General features: G+C 47.0%; 1 protein-coding gene across 4 annotated transcripts in view; it reads left to right on the forward strand.

Moving 5' to 3' along the window:
- Positions 1 to 13,276, forward strand: part of RPAP2 (RNA polymerase II associated protein 2) — a 111,072-nt gene extending 97,796 nt beyond the window's left edge. For 3 of the 4 annotated variants that reach the window (XM_008154722.3, XM_028129950.2, XM_054721363.1), the window contains one exon: positions 12,998 to 13,276. The gene's annotated coding sequence lies outside the window, so the exon portion shown is untranslated. Of the gene's footprint in view, positions 1 to 1,974; positions 2,155 to 12,997 lie in introns of those variants that run through there. The other variant, XM_054721362.1, reaches the window with a different exon arrangement.
- The last annotated feature ends 536 nt before the right edge of the window (positions 13,277 to 13,812 follow it).

Genomic DNA, 13,812 nt, shown 5'->3' on the forward strand with positions numbered 1-13,812 from the left:
AGGGTAATATGCAAATTGACCCTCACGCCCTCACAAGATGGCTGCCTACGATCAGGCCGGCAGGGGGGTTAGTGAGGGATGACCAAACGACTGAACAAGCATGTTGTGTGGGGCAACCAGGCTGGTAGGGGGGCTGTTGGGGGCGACCAGGCCAGCAGGGGGGGCAGTTGAGGGCGACCAGACTGGTAGGGGGGGTCAGTTGGGGGCACCCTGGCAAACAGCAGGGGGCAGTTAGGGGCGACCAGGCCAGCAGGGGGGGGCAGTTAGGGGCAGTCAGGCCAGCAGGGGGGAGGGCAATTAGGGGCGACCAGGCAGGCAGGCAGGTGAGCGATTAGGAGCCAGTAGTCCAGGATTGTGAGGGGGATGTCCAACTGCCACAGGGTTAGGGCCTAAACCGGCAGTCAAACATCCCCTGAGGGGTCCCAGATTGGAGAGGGTGCAGACTGGGCTGAGAGGACCCCCCTCCCCTGTGCATGAATTTCGTGCACCAGGCCTCTAGTTGGTGTATAAAAATGCCATGGATTTCTGGGTGTTAATTTTGCATCCTGCTACATTGCCAATTTTTTTTATTAAATCCAGGAGTTTTTTTGGTGGAGTCTTTAGGGTTTTCTATGTATAATATTATATCAACTGCAAGTAATTACACTTTTATTTCTTCCTTTCCAATTTGGATGGCTTTTATGCTTTCTTCTTGTCTGATCACTGTGGCTAAGACTTCCAGTACTATGTTGAGTAAGGGTGGTGAAAGCAGACATCCCTGTTTTGTTTCTGTTCTTAGGGAAACGATTTGTTTTTCCCATTGAGTATGATGTTGGCTATAGGTTTGTCATATATGGCCTTTATTATGTTGAGGTATGATCCCTCTATTCCCAGTTTGCTATGAGTTTTGATCAAAAATAGAGAATTGCCCTAGCCGGTTTAGTTCAGTGGATGGAGCATTGGCCTGTGGACTAAAGGGTCCCAGGTTCAATTCTGGTCAAGGGCATGTACCTTGGTTGTGGGCACATCCCCAGTGGGAGGTGTGCAGGAGGCAGCTGATCAATGTTTCTCTCTCATCGATGTTTCTAACTCTCTATCCCTCTCCCTTCCTCTCTGTAAAAAAATCAATAAAATATATTTTTAAAAAACTAGAGGCCCAGTGCACAAAATTCATGCACGGGAGCGGGGTCCCCTCAGCTCAGCCTGCACCCTCTCGCAATCCGGGACATCCCTCTTGCAATCCAGGACTGCTGGCCTGCCTGCTTGCCTGATCACCTCTAACCAATCTGCCTGCCTGCCTCATCACCCCTAACTGCTCGCCTGCCTGCCTCATCACCCTTAACTGTTCACCTGCCTGCCTGATTGCCCCTAACTGCCTCTGCCTCAGCCCCCACTGCCACGGCTTCATCCAGAAGGTCATTCGGCTGTCCGGTCTAATTATCATATTACACTTTTATTATAGACTAGAGGCCCAGTGCATGAAGATTCATGCACTCAGGGGCGTCCCTAGGCCTGGCCTGAGATCAGGGCCTATCGGGTCTTTCCTTCCCCGGTCTGCAGGAAGCTGGCCCCACCCCCGCCGCTGCCACTGCTTGCCATCTGTGCAGCACTGCCTCCCCTCCCCTGCCACCGGTGGCCTCCCTCTGCAGGCGACAGGCTGGGGTGCAATGGATTGGCTGGCCTGGGCCTCCCTCTTTCTTTGCTGGGGGGTGGGGCCAGCCATGCAAGGGGCTGTCTGCCTACCTGATTGCCCCTAACCGCTGGCCTACCTGCCTGATCACCCCTAACCACTGGTCTGCCTACATGATCACCCCCATCCACCCTGCCTGCCTGCCTGATTGCCCCTAACAGCTTGCTTGGGGGCGGGACTAGCCCAGTGAGGGTCTGTCTGCCTACCTGATCACCCCTATCCGCTGGTCTGCCTACCTGATCTCCCCTAACCACTTGCCTGCCTACCTGATCACCCCTAATCCCTCTGCCTGCCATCCGTCGCAGGCTCTCCGCTTTTGCCCAAGGAGGCTTTTCCGGCCTTGGGCTCGGCCGCACCCCAGCGTCCCGGCGACGGATCGCAGGAGCCGACCGCCAGTTGCCTGCCATCCGTCGCAGGCTCTCCGCTTTTGCCCAAGGCCGCACCCCAGCGTCGCCAATCGGCCACCCCGGCCACCCTGAGTCCCGCCCCCCCGCGCCTCCTGGCCAATCATGGGCATAGCGAAGGTACAGTCAATTTGCATATTATTCTATTATTAGGTAGGATGGGTGTTGGATTTTGTCAGATGCTTTTTCTGCATCTATTGATATGATCATGTGATTTTTGTCTTTCAAAACATTTGTGATGTATAACATTTATTGATTTGCGAGTATTATACCAGCCTTGCATCCCCAGAATAAATCCCTAGTGCCGTGGTCGGCAAACTGCGGCTCGCGAGCCACATGTGGCTCTTTGGCCCCTTGAGCGTGGCTCTTCCACAAAATACCACCTGGGCGAGTCTATTTTGAAGAAGTGGCATTAGAAGAAGTTTAAGTTTAAAAAATTTGGCTCTCAAAAGAAATTTCAATCATTGTACTGTTGATATTTGGCTCTGTAGACTAATGAGTTTGCCGACCACTGCCCAAAGGCATTTGGAAAGGACCAAGATGTGCACCAAGGTCTGCTTTTCCTAGCCCCGGGCTAGAAGCAGATCAGACAAAGACTCAAAGCATCAGAGATCTGCTTCTGTCTGCAGGCTGATTGTTATTCTCAGTCTCTTAATGAGCCTCAGGCTGTACTCCACAGGGTGGGGTATTGCTTCTCCTTCAGGCAAAATTGCCTGAATGGTAAAGGTCTGAGAAAGATGTCCTTTGCAATATGGGGAATGACTCAGTACAGGAAACTGGGTAGTTACCTTCCAAACTTTATCTCCAGAGCCCTCAAACCTGGATTCTCCTCACATAGCTCTAGTCCACTCTGCCAGAGCCCAAGGTGATTGGCTGCTCATGAAATTTTTTGCATTGGCCTTTTAAGAGGGTGCCTGCATTTCCAGCCATCTCTGCCTGGCAGACAATAACCCTGCTGCTTTTCACAACCAGATGTTATGTGGGCACCTTTCTCAGTTCTGGTGCTCCGGGGAGCCCAGCTTGGGGTTTAGACCCCAGAGTTCTCAGTGAGAGCCCCCCGAAGCTGAGATATCCCTCCAGAACTTCAGCTACTGCCTGTGGGAGCCTGGCCAGCCCTCTCGTGCCTTTGCACTGCCTACCAGTCTCTATGCTGTCTCCACTTTGCATCCTTGGTTATCAGGGTTCACTCCAGCTTCTTCAGCTGATTATTCAGGGTGGTTTTTCTATATTTTGGTTGTAATTCCAGTTTGGTCCTGGGAGAGTGTCAGTGTAACTTCCACTTAATCCACCATCTTGGAATCCATAGATGCTTTTTATTTCTTGTCAGGTTGCTATTGCTAGAACTTCCAGTATATACATATATATACATATACATACATATATATACATATACATATACATGTACATGTACATGTATATGTATATGTATCCTACATTATAATAGAGAAACATGCAAATTGACCGCACCTCCGCTATGCCCATGATTGGGCCTGCCAGAGGCTGGGGGCGGGACTCCGAGTGGCCTAACTGGCCATTGAGAAAACCAAGATGGCGGCGCCAAATCCTCTTAGTTCCGGGGGTCCTGGTGAGTGATGGCAACCCTAGAGGGGCGTGGCCAGGCACGGCCAGCAGCCTCTGCGGGGTCCCGGGACCCATCGCGACCCGGGGGGGCGTGGCCGGGCAAGGCCAGCAGCCTCCAGGGGGGCCCGGGACCCATCGCGACCCGGGGGGGCGTGGCCGGGCATGGCCAGCAGCCTCCCGGGGGTCCCAGGTTCAATCCCGACCCGGGGGGGCGTGGCCGGGCACAGCCAGCAGCCTCCCAGGGGTCCCGGGACCCATCGCGACCCGGGGGGGTGTGGCCAGGCACGGCCAGCAGCCTCCCGGGGGTCCCAGGACCCATCGCGAACCGGGGGGGCGTGGCCGGGCACGGCCAGCAGCCTCCCAGGGGTCCCAGGTTCAATCGCTACCCGGGAGGGCGTGGCCGGGCACGGCCAGCAGCCTCCCGGTGATCCTGGGACCCATCGCGACCCGGGGGGGCGTGGCCCAGCACGGCCAGCAGCCTCCTGGTGGTCCCGGGACCCATCGCGACCTTGGGGGCGTGGCCGGGCCCAGCCAGCCGCTCCCGGGGTGAGGTCCCTGGGCGATCGCCACCCTCGCCTAAATGGCTGGTGCTGAGAGGGATCAATGGGGCCAGTGGAAGGAGCAGGTGGTAGTTGACCACCGAGGCCATCTGCAGCAGCCGGATGCAGAGCTGGGGTCCACGTTCTCCAGGTTGGCCTCCGTGGGGCCCGAGTCGCACCCATAGTAGCCGAGTGGGCATGCTGGCATAGTAGCCCCAGCATGAGGCCAGCTTCCCAAGCCAGGCTGCGGAGGGAGGGAGGGCCTCTGGGCTGGGAGCACTCCCCCACCCCAGTGGACAGGGCACAGAGAGCAAGCAGCAGAGAGCTACTAGAGGTGGTGGGTGTGGTGGCCTGGCTTCCAAGAGGCTGGCTTCAGCTGCTGTGGCCTGCACTGAGGTGGCTGGTGGTGGGGGCAACTGCATGGGCGCATCCGAGGCTGGGGCACTGGGAGACGTGGGACTGCAGCCCAGAGAGCGAGGCTCCGGAGGACCTGGTCACCGACCCCGGGCATTAAAGCCGCCTCCTACAAGATGTATCCTAGCCTAGGTGTGTGGGAAGCAGATTCAGGAACCTCTCCCTTTGCGGCGTCAGAGCCCAGGCCTGCCAGCACCCCAGAGGAGACCCCCACCAGGATCGGGGGCGTGACCAGTCTCTAAACCAGGGTGGCCATTAGCCTAGGCCTGCCAGCACCCCAGAGAAGACCCCCACCAGGATCGGGGGCGTGACCGGCCTCCAAACCGCCAGTGACCCTAACCCAGGCCTGCCAGCCCCCCAGAGGAGATCCCCACCAGGATCGGGGGCGTGACCAGCCTCTAAACCTCCCGCCAGGATTGGGGTCATGGCCAGCCTTCAAACTGTGGCGGCCCCTAGCCCAAGGAGGCCTCCTGGCCGAGGACGCCTGAGTCTGTTCTTGACCTAGGGCCGGGCTCTCCCCGCAAGGGACTCAGAAGCCGCCAGAGTCTAACTGCCAGTCTCTGGGAGTGCATCCACTGTCCACCAAAAAGTAGGGCCATCAAACCATTCAGTCTCAGTGCAGGCACAGGTCTGTGGCTGATGGGGTGGAGGCCAGACCAAAACAAAACAGCAGAAACACCCTGCCCACCTGGGCGGGTACTGCTGTAGTCCACGTGGCCTGGGCAGTGTAGAAAGCGCTACCTTCTCCCAGGTCCTGTGCTGGCACCGCCGCCTCGCTCACCCTCAAGCCCCCCTGAGTCCTGACAGCAAAGTGTGTGGGGCATTCTGCAGGAGTTGTGCCGTTCTGGGTGCTTTTGCCCAAAGACACACTTTGGGATGAATTCAGAGCCACATCTCATTTCCCATGACACTGGAAGAACCATGTAAAAGGATTTTGACAAAAGCTTTCCACATCTCTGTTTATTCTTTTGAATCCATAAAACGACCTTAAAAAAAGCATCCGGGCCACCTAAGAAAGAATGCACTTTCTGGCCAGAGCACGCAGGATTCTTTTGCCCAACAGGTTAAAGGGAGCAGAGCTGGCACAGTGGGAATGGCCCTGGTGCCCTATGAGGAGACCGGGGGAATGGGGTTGCCGAAATTCCATAAGCCTCTTGCCACCTTCTCCTTTGCAAACCACACCATCCAGATCCACCAGGACTGGAGGCAACTGGGAATCACAGCCGTGATTTGGGACATGGTAAGCAAATCTTGAGGGGCCTCTGAAAACATCTGCAATTGATTATAAGACTGGTCTTTATTTAAAAAGAAATAAAAGAACAGCTTTGTTGAGAAATACCCATATACTGTACATGTCACCTAAAGTGTACAATGAACTGTTTTTTTAAAGTAAATTCAGAGTGGTACAACCATCACCATGCTCAATTTTTAAATATCTTCATGACCCATCCCCTCCAAAAAAAAACTTCTACCCATTGGAATCACTTTCCTGATCATCTTCCCCAAAATAGATTGCACTTTAAAGGTGGGTAAAGGAAAGTTGAGGGAAGTTAAAACACTGCACAAAGGATATTGTAAGATGACAAAGCCCAAAGTGAAGCTCATGTGTTTTCTTTAAAAAATATATTTTTTTAAAATGTCAGAAAGGGAGAGGGAGAGAGAGATAGAAACATCAATGATAAGAATCACTGATCAGCCGAAACCGGTTTGGCTCAGTGGATAGAGCGTCGGTCTGCGGACTGGAAGGTCCCAGGTTCGATTCCGGTTAAGGGCATGTACATTGGTTGCGGGCACATACCCCGGTGGGGGGTGTGCAGGAAGCAGCTGGTCGATGTTTCTCTCTCATCGATGTTTCTAGCTCTCTATCCCTCTCCCTTCCTCTCTGTGAAAAATCAATAAAATATATTAAAAAAAAAAAAAAGAATCACTGATCAGCTGCCGCCCACAGGCCCCCTACTGGGGATTGAGCCCAAAACCCAGGCATGTGTGCCCCTGATCAGAATCAAACCTGGACTCTTCAGTCCACAGGCCGATGCTCTCTCCATTAAGCCAAACTGACCAGGGCCATGTGTTTTCTTCAAGTTCTGCGTGGTTGTAATGGTCCCCAAATCTATACTAATAAAAGGGTAATATGCTAATTAGAGTGGTTGTCTTCCGGACATCTTTCCAGACAAAGCCGCAGTGGCTACAAAGGCCAAGGCTCAGGCAGCCATAACCAGCTGCAGTGGCAGCAGCATTGGGGTTATGGGGGTGGTGCCTCCAGAGGGAGGCCAGACTGGGGGCCAAGGCACAGGCAGTTTGGGGTGATCAGGCTGATAGGGGAGGGCAAGGTAGGGGCAATCAGGCTGGCAGGAGATCAAGGTAGGGGCAAGCAGGCAGGCAGGCAGTGGGGTTAGGGACAATCACGCAGGCAGGCAGGTGAGTGGTTAGGAGCCAGCGGTTCCGGATTGTGAGAGGGATATCCGACTGCTGGAAGTTGGACATCCCCTGAGGGGTCCCAGATTGAAGAGGGTGCAGATTGGGCTGAGGGGCACACCCCCCCACCCCCAGTGCACGAATTTCGTGCACCGGGCCTCTAGTATGTATATAAAAGCCTAATATGCAAATTGTCCCCTCGGGAGTTCGACCGGGAGACCGGGAGTTTGATCGCTCACTATGGCATGCGCTGACCACTAGGGAGTGGTGCGGAACAAAGGAAGGCCTTGATCAGCCCTGTTCGCCGGCCAGGCCTAGGGACCCTACCTGTGTACGAATTTTGTGTAACAGACCTCTAGTGTTGAATAAAAATGGTGAGAGTGGGCATCCTTGTCTTGTTCCTGAACTTAGCAAAAAAACTTTCAGCTTTTTACCATTGAGTATGATGTGAAATATGTTCCCTGTATACCCACTTTGTTGAGAGTTTTTATCATAAACGGATGTTGAATTTTGTCAAATGCTTTTTCTGCATCTTTTAAATGATTGTATGATTTTTATTCTTTTGTTGATATGGTGTATCATGTTGATTGATTTGCAGATGTTGACCCAGCTTTGTATCCCTAGAATAAATCCCCCTTGGTTATGATGTGTGAACTTTTTAATGTATTGTTAAATTTAATTTGCTAACATGTTGAGAATTTTTTCATCTATGGTCATCAGGGATATTGGTCTGTAATTCTTTTTTGGTAGAGTCTTTGTTTGGTTTTGGTTATTGTGGTAATGCTGGCCTCATAGAATGCATTTGGAAGTGTTCCTTCCTCTTTAATTTTTTAGAATAGACTGAGAAGGATAGGTATTAATTCTTCAAATTTTTTTTAGAATTTGCTTGTGAAGTCATCTAGTCCTGGGCTTGGTTTGTTAGTTTTTTTATTACTAAATTTCATTGCTAGTAATTGGTCTATTCAGGTTTTCTGTTTCCTCTTCACCCAGTCTTGGAAGGCTATAAGCATTTATGTTCAAATGAATTCTAAAAACATTACCTTTTTACTCTCCTCTCCATGCTCTATGTTTTTGACGTCATATTTTAGATCTGTTTTGTGTATTCCTTAATCATTTATAATTTTGCTACTTTTGTCTTCATACTAGCTTTTTAAATGACTGATTTGATGTGTCTATTATATATTTGCCTTCCTGTGAGATTTTTTTCTTTCATGTATCTTTTTTTGCTTGTTATGGCCTTTGGCCTTTGTTTTCTGTTTAAAGAAGACCCTTTAATATTTCTTGTAAAGATGGGTTAGGAGTTATAAACTCCATTTTTGGTTGTCTGGGAAACTGTCCTTCAATTCTGAATAATAAACTCGTTGGGTATAGTGTTCTAGGTTGCAGATTACTTTCTTTCAGAGCTTTAAATATATCATACCTCTCTCTTCTGGCCTGTAAAGTTTCTGCTGAGAAATCAGCTGATTGCCTTATAGGGTTTCCCTTGTATGAGACAAGTTGTTTTCCTCTTGCTACCTTCAAGATCATCTCTTTAACCTTTGCCATTTTAATTACAGTATGTCTTAGTGTTGGCCTCTCTGGGTTCATTTTGTTTGGAAATCTCTGTGCATCCTGGACCTAGAGGTCTGTTTCTTCCCCATATTATTTTCAGTCATTATGTCTTAAGATAACATTCTGCCCCTTTCTCTTCTCCTTCTGGGATCCCTACAATGCAAAATGTTCATGTGCTAGATATTGTCCAAGAGATTTCTTAAACTATCCTTTTTTTTATTCTGTGTTACTTTGCTTTTCTGATTGGATGATTTCCACTATTCTATCTTGGTCACTAATCCATTCTTCTGTTTTATCTAATCTGCTAATTTCTTCTAGTGTAGTTTTCATTTCAGTTATTATATTGTTCTTTAGCTATGATTAGTTCTTTATTTTCTAATTTTTTGTTCAAGTTCTGAGTTCCTCTCTTCTACTCTCAAATTTGGTGAACATGCTTATAGCCATTCCTTTGAATCTTTATCAGGCAAATTATCTCCATTACATTCAGCTTTTTTTTTTCTTCTTCTGGATTTGTTGTTCCTTCATTTGGAACATGTTTCTGGTTTCTCATTTTTACTTTCAGTCTTTGTTCCTGTTAAGTAGATGTAATACCCATCTCTTCCAGTCTTGGAAAGATGGCCTTGTGTAGAAGCAACTTCTGTGTATTCCAGGGGTGGGGAACGTCCACACGAAATCATTCGGCCTGGCCCTGCAAAGTCATTCGGGGCAAGTTAATTAAATGTTGGACAAAATATAGCAGGCTAATTTTTAAGTTGATAATTTTGTATGGCCTTTGGCAGAAAAAAGGCTCCCCACCCCTGGTATAGACTGTGTGCTGGGTTTTGGCAAGGTGGTTGGAGTCAGGGAGGACGCCTGCAGTGCCTGGTGTCAGTTGCCTGGAAGGTGCTGGCCCAGGGTGAGGTGGCCCAGTGCACACACATGCATACAATAGCTCCCTATTGGTCTGGCTGTCCTGGCCAGAGCAAAGCACTGGCAGGGAAGCCCCAGTGCATGCATGTTTTGGTGACCTTTCAGTTCCCACAGGAGCAAGGTCTTGATGAGGCAAAGCCCTGTTGATCCCAGTTGTCTGTAGCCAGAGCTGAGGTCCAGGCTAGGCTACTCTCCTTTGTTGTGCAGAAGCTTTTCAGTTGGCACTGAGTTGTCTCTCAGGAGGAATTGTGCTAAATGTAGGTTTGTTCACAGGAGAGGCAATTTCGTTTCCTTCTATGCCACCAGTTTGGACCCGCCTGATAGGTTTTGATTTAATGTTGTGATTGAAGAAATTCATCCTAAACTACAAATGAGACCTTCTCAGGGAGCATTCTCTTTTTTTTCTTTTCAACTTTCAATTATTTTTAAAATTATGAAAACATACAACCTTGTTATAAAAGTTAAAATAATTGCATATAAGATTTAAAAAAGAAAAATTCCCCCTCACCTCTGCCTTCAATCCTAACCTGTCTTCTTTTCAGAAGCACAATTGATGTCTGTTATTTTATTTTTTATTATTCGAATTCTTGTAAAAGAATAAACATGGCCTTCGAGCAAATCTTTAAATACATGAAAAGGATATTTGAGAGAGGTATTTTTGGTAAGCAAGAAAGAATGGTATTTCTTTATTGAACTTTCTAGAAAATGAAATATAAGGAAATAACATATAAGGAATTAGCACTATACCTGCCTCCCAACTTATACACAGAGTGACCTTTTCAAATGATCCTGCTTCCCTGAAGATCTTGTAAAACAAAGGGTTTTAGCAGTGAGCTCAAAATGGCCTGTGTAAGCATCAATTCAAAATCCCTTCTAAGAATATAGTGAGGTTGGAGTTTTTTTGTTTTATTTAGCTTCAGGTATAGAGGATTGAATTAATCATACTCTTTGGTTCATAACACCTTTTCTCCATGAAATGAAAGGTGAGGTTTTTTTCCAGATAGACTAAAAACAAAGAATGCCTAGCCACAGGTCCTTCCAGACCTAGTTTAATAAATAGGTAGCAATTAAAAATCATTTTTAATTAGCATATTTAATACTTGTATATAAACAGATAGTGTTAAAGTACTTTTAAGGACTTCCAACAATATGTTTTAACTGGAATTAACAGTTACCCTGTTATTATTTATTTACATTATTTATTTGTGTAAATAATCAAAGTAAACCTTAGCCCAGACTTTGTTAGTATTACAAGAAATTCTGAATGAATGAGTCTTATTACTTAATTTTCCATATGAGAAATGGAGATGGTTGTGAGTAGGCAGATGGATTTTTTCTGTTTGCATGAATTTTTAAGCTGTAAATTTATTTGAATATAAAGATTTTAATGTCTAATAACCTTTTTTTATTACTTGACTTTAGAGAGAGGGAGATGAAGGGAGGGGGGGAAAGAGAGAAACATCAATCTGTTGTTCCACTTACTTATACATTCATTTGTTGATTCTTGTATGTGCCCTGACCGGGGATCAAACCCACAACCTTGGCTTATCAGGACAATGCACTAACCAACTGAGCTACCCAGCCAGGGCTGTCTAAGAACCTTTTCAAGATTAAATTACTACTAACTAGTATATGTAAATATACTTTCATTTACAAATAGCAGGGGGGAAAAATCCAGCTCAAACTTTTTTCTTATTATGGTATACTAGTGGCTTAAAACAACAAACATTTCTTTTAACCGTATATTTTCTATGAGCCAAGAATCTGGACATAGTTTACATAGGGCCTCTGGCTCAGCATCTCTCATGAGGTTGCAGTAAAGCTATCTGCCAGGACTATGGTGTCATCTGAAGGCCCAAGGGAAGAAGATCCCCTTCTCCAAGCTCATTCATGTGGTTGTTGGCAGGATTAGTTCCTCACAGGTTGCTGAACTCAGGGCCTCAGTTTCTCATTGACCCTTGTCTAGAGACCTCTTCCATTTCCTTGCCACATGGGTCTCTCTACAGTGCACCTCACAACTTGGCATGTGGCTTCCCTCAGAGTGAGACGGTACCCAAGATGGAAGCCACACTCTTTTTGTAACTAATCTCAGAAGTGACATCCCATCACTTTTTCTGTATTCCATGACCAGTTAGAAACTAATCACCAGGTCTAGCCCACACTTAAGGTGAGGGGATTGTATAAGGATGTGAATACCAAGAGGCAAGGATTATTGGGGACCAACTTAGAAGCTGTCTACTATAGATGGCAAAGTTCCCAACTTTATACAGAGTGGGGCAAAAGTAGATTTAAAGTTGTTCATATGGGAAATACAATAATTAATAAATAATAAGCTGTTTTGTGTCCTCACAGCTGTAAACCTCCTTTTGCTCCACCCTGTATATAACATACCACACTGTCCAAGTGAAAGTCTTGAACTTCACACTAAATTCAGGGCACCCCTGAACCAATCCATGTGGCCACAGGTGTGCTATAAGCTAACCCATTCGTTCTATGAAGGGATGGGGCAGAGGAGCATTTTCTTATTGACCTAGACCCATCAAAGCCTACCCCTCAAGCTGTATTATGAACTCAGTTCTATTCCACTCCAACCATTATTGCTATATAATGAAAAATGGAATGTACACTGAATGGCCAGATTATTATGACCACCTGACGTTTGTAGGCAAATTAGCCATACACTGCATCGTATGGGATATGGAAGCCGAAGGCCTGTTCGAACACCTTTGCTGTCTGCAGTTACCAAGATAAAACGTCTCCAATTCGCACAGGAACACAAGGATTGGACAGTCGAACATTGGAAAAAAGTCATGTGGTCCGATGAATCACGTTTCCAGTTGCATCATGCAGATGGCAGAGTGAGAATTTGACGGACACAGCATGAAAGCATGCACCACACATGCATGAGTACAACCCTTCAAGCTGGTGGGGGCAGTGTTATGGTTTGGGGCATGTTTTTCTGGCATGATTTGGGCCCTTTAATTCGGGTGGAACAACATCGGAATAGCACAACATACCTAAGTATCGTTGCTGATCAAGTTCATCCTATCATGTTGATGGCGTATCCCAATGGAGATGGCTTCTTCCAACAAGACAATGCGCCATGTCACGGTGCTTGTATTGTGCACGAGTGGTTTCAAGAACATGAGGGAGACTCTACCTTGCTTAGGTGGCCCCCACAATCACCAGATCTCAATCCAATTGAGCACTTGTGGGACGAAGTTAAAAGAGCCATCAGGCAGCTGGTTCCACAACCATCAAATCTCACAGAACTGGACAGTGCTATTCATCAGGCATGGTGTCAGATTCCTTGCATCACCTTTCAACATCTCGTGGAGTCAATGCCAAGAAGAATCGCCGCAGTATTGAAGGCAAAAGGTGGCCCAACGAAGTACTGATGGGGTGGTCATAATAATCTGGCCACTCAGTGTTTATTGGGAAAACAACACAGTGTTTCCAAAAGCTGGTAAAATATTTTTAGTGTTTTATTCAGACTGTCTTTTTTTGCTTCACAGGTGTATTTCACGAAGAAGGAATAGAAAATGAACTGTACACCATTTCTAAAATTCTAGCCACAATAATGGTCTGGTGATGACTGACAACTAGCTTTGTTCCAAGAAAAACCTTTACCTTCTTAGATTTCAACCCCTTCCTTCCCAGACCCTAACTATACAGAGTGACTTCCCAGGTAGAGGGGAACCATTATTCCAACAAGGATATACAAGTCCTTGCATCCCTGGCTATAAGACATAGGATTTTTATCTGAAAATAAATGAATATTTAAGAAAATATGATGACCGTTTGTTTGTTTGTTTGTTTGTTTGTTTGAATGAATGAATGATTCCATCACAACACTTGACAAAAAAATTGAGAAAAGTCCTATTTTGGCCTCATAGTCTAAACTCTAGATTCTAAAGGACAGCAAAGAGGTCAATAAATGCAATTGAAGAAAAAGCCCTTTGGAAGCCTATTCATTAGTCTTCTAAAGAAGCTGACTGTGGTGTAATGTGGTTAACCTCACACGTCCAAAACAGAAGTATCCCAGAACTTTCTGGACTCAAGGAAATTTTTTTAAAAGGCAAGGAGGTGGGGCCGAAACCGGTTTGGCTCAGATAGAGCATCGGCCTGCAAACTGAAAGGTCCCAGGTTCGATTCTGGTCAGGGCATGTACCTTGGTTTGGGCACATCCCCAGTAGGGGTTGTGCAAGAGGCAGCTGATCGATGTTCTCTATCATCGATGTTTCTAACTCTCTATCTTTCTCTTCCTCTCTGTAAAAAATCAATAAAATTATTAAAAAAACAAAAAAAAAAAAAAAGAAAAAAAAAAAAA

The sequence above is a fragment of the Eptesicus fuscus genome, chromosome 9, assembly GCF_027574615.1.
Source record: "Eptesicus fuscus isolate TK198812 chromosome 9, DD_ASM_mEF_20220401, whole genome shotgun sequence".
NCBI classification, from domain to species: Eukaryota; Metazoa; Chordata; class Mammalia; order Chiroptera; family Vespertilionidae; genus Eptesicus; species Eptesicus fuscus.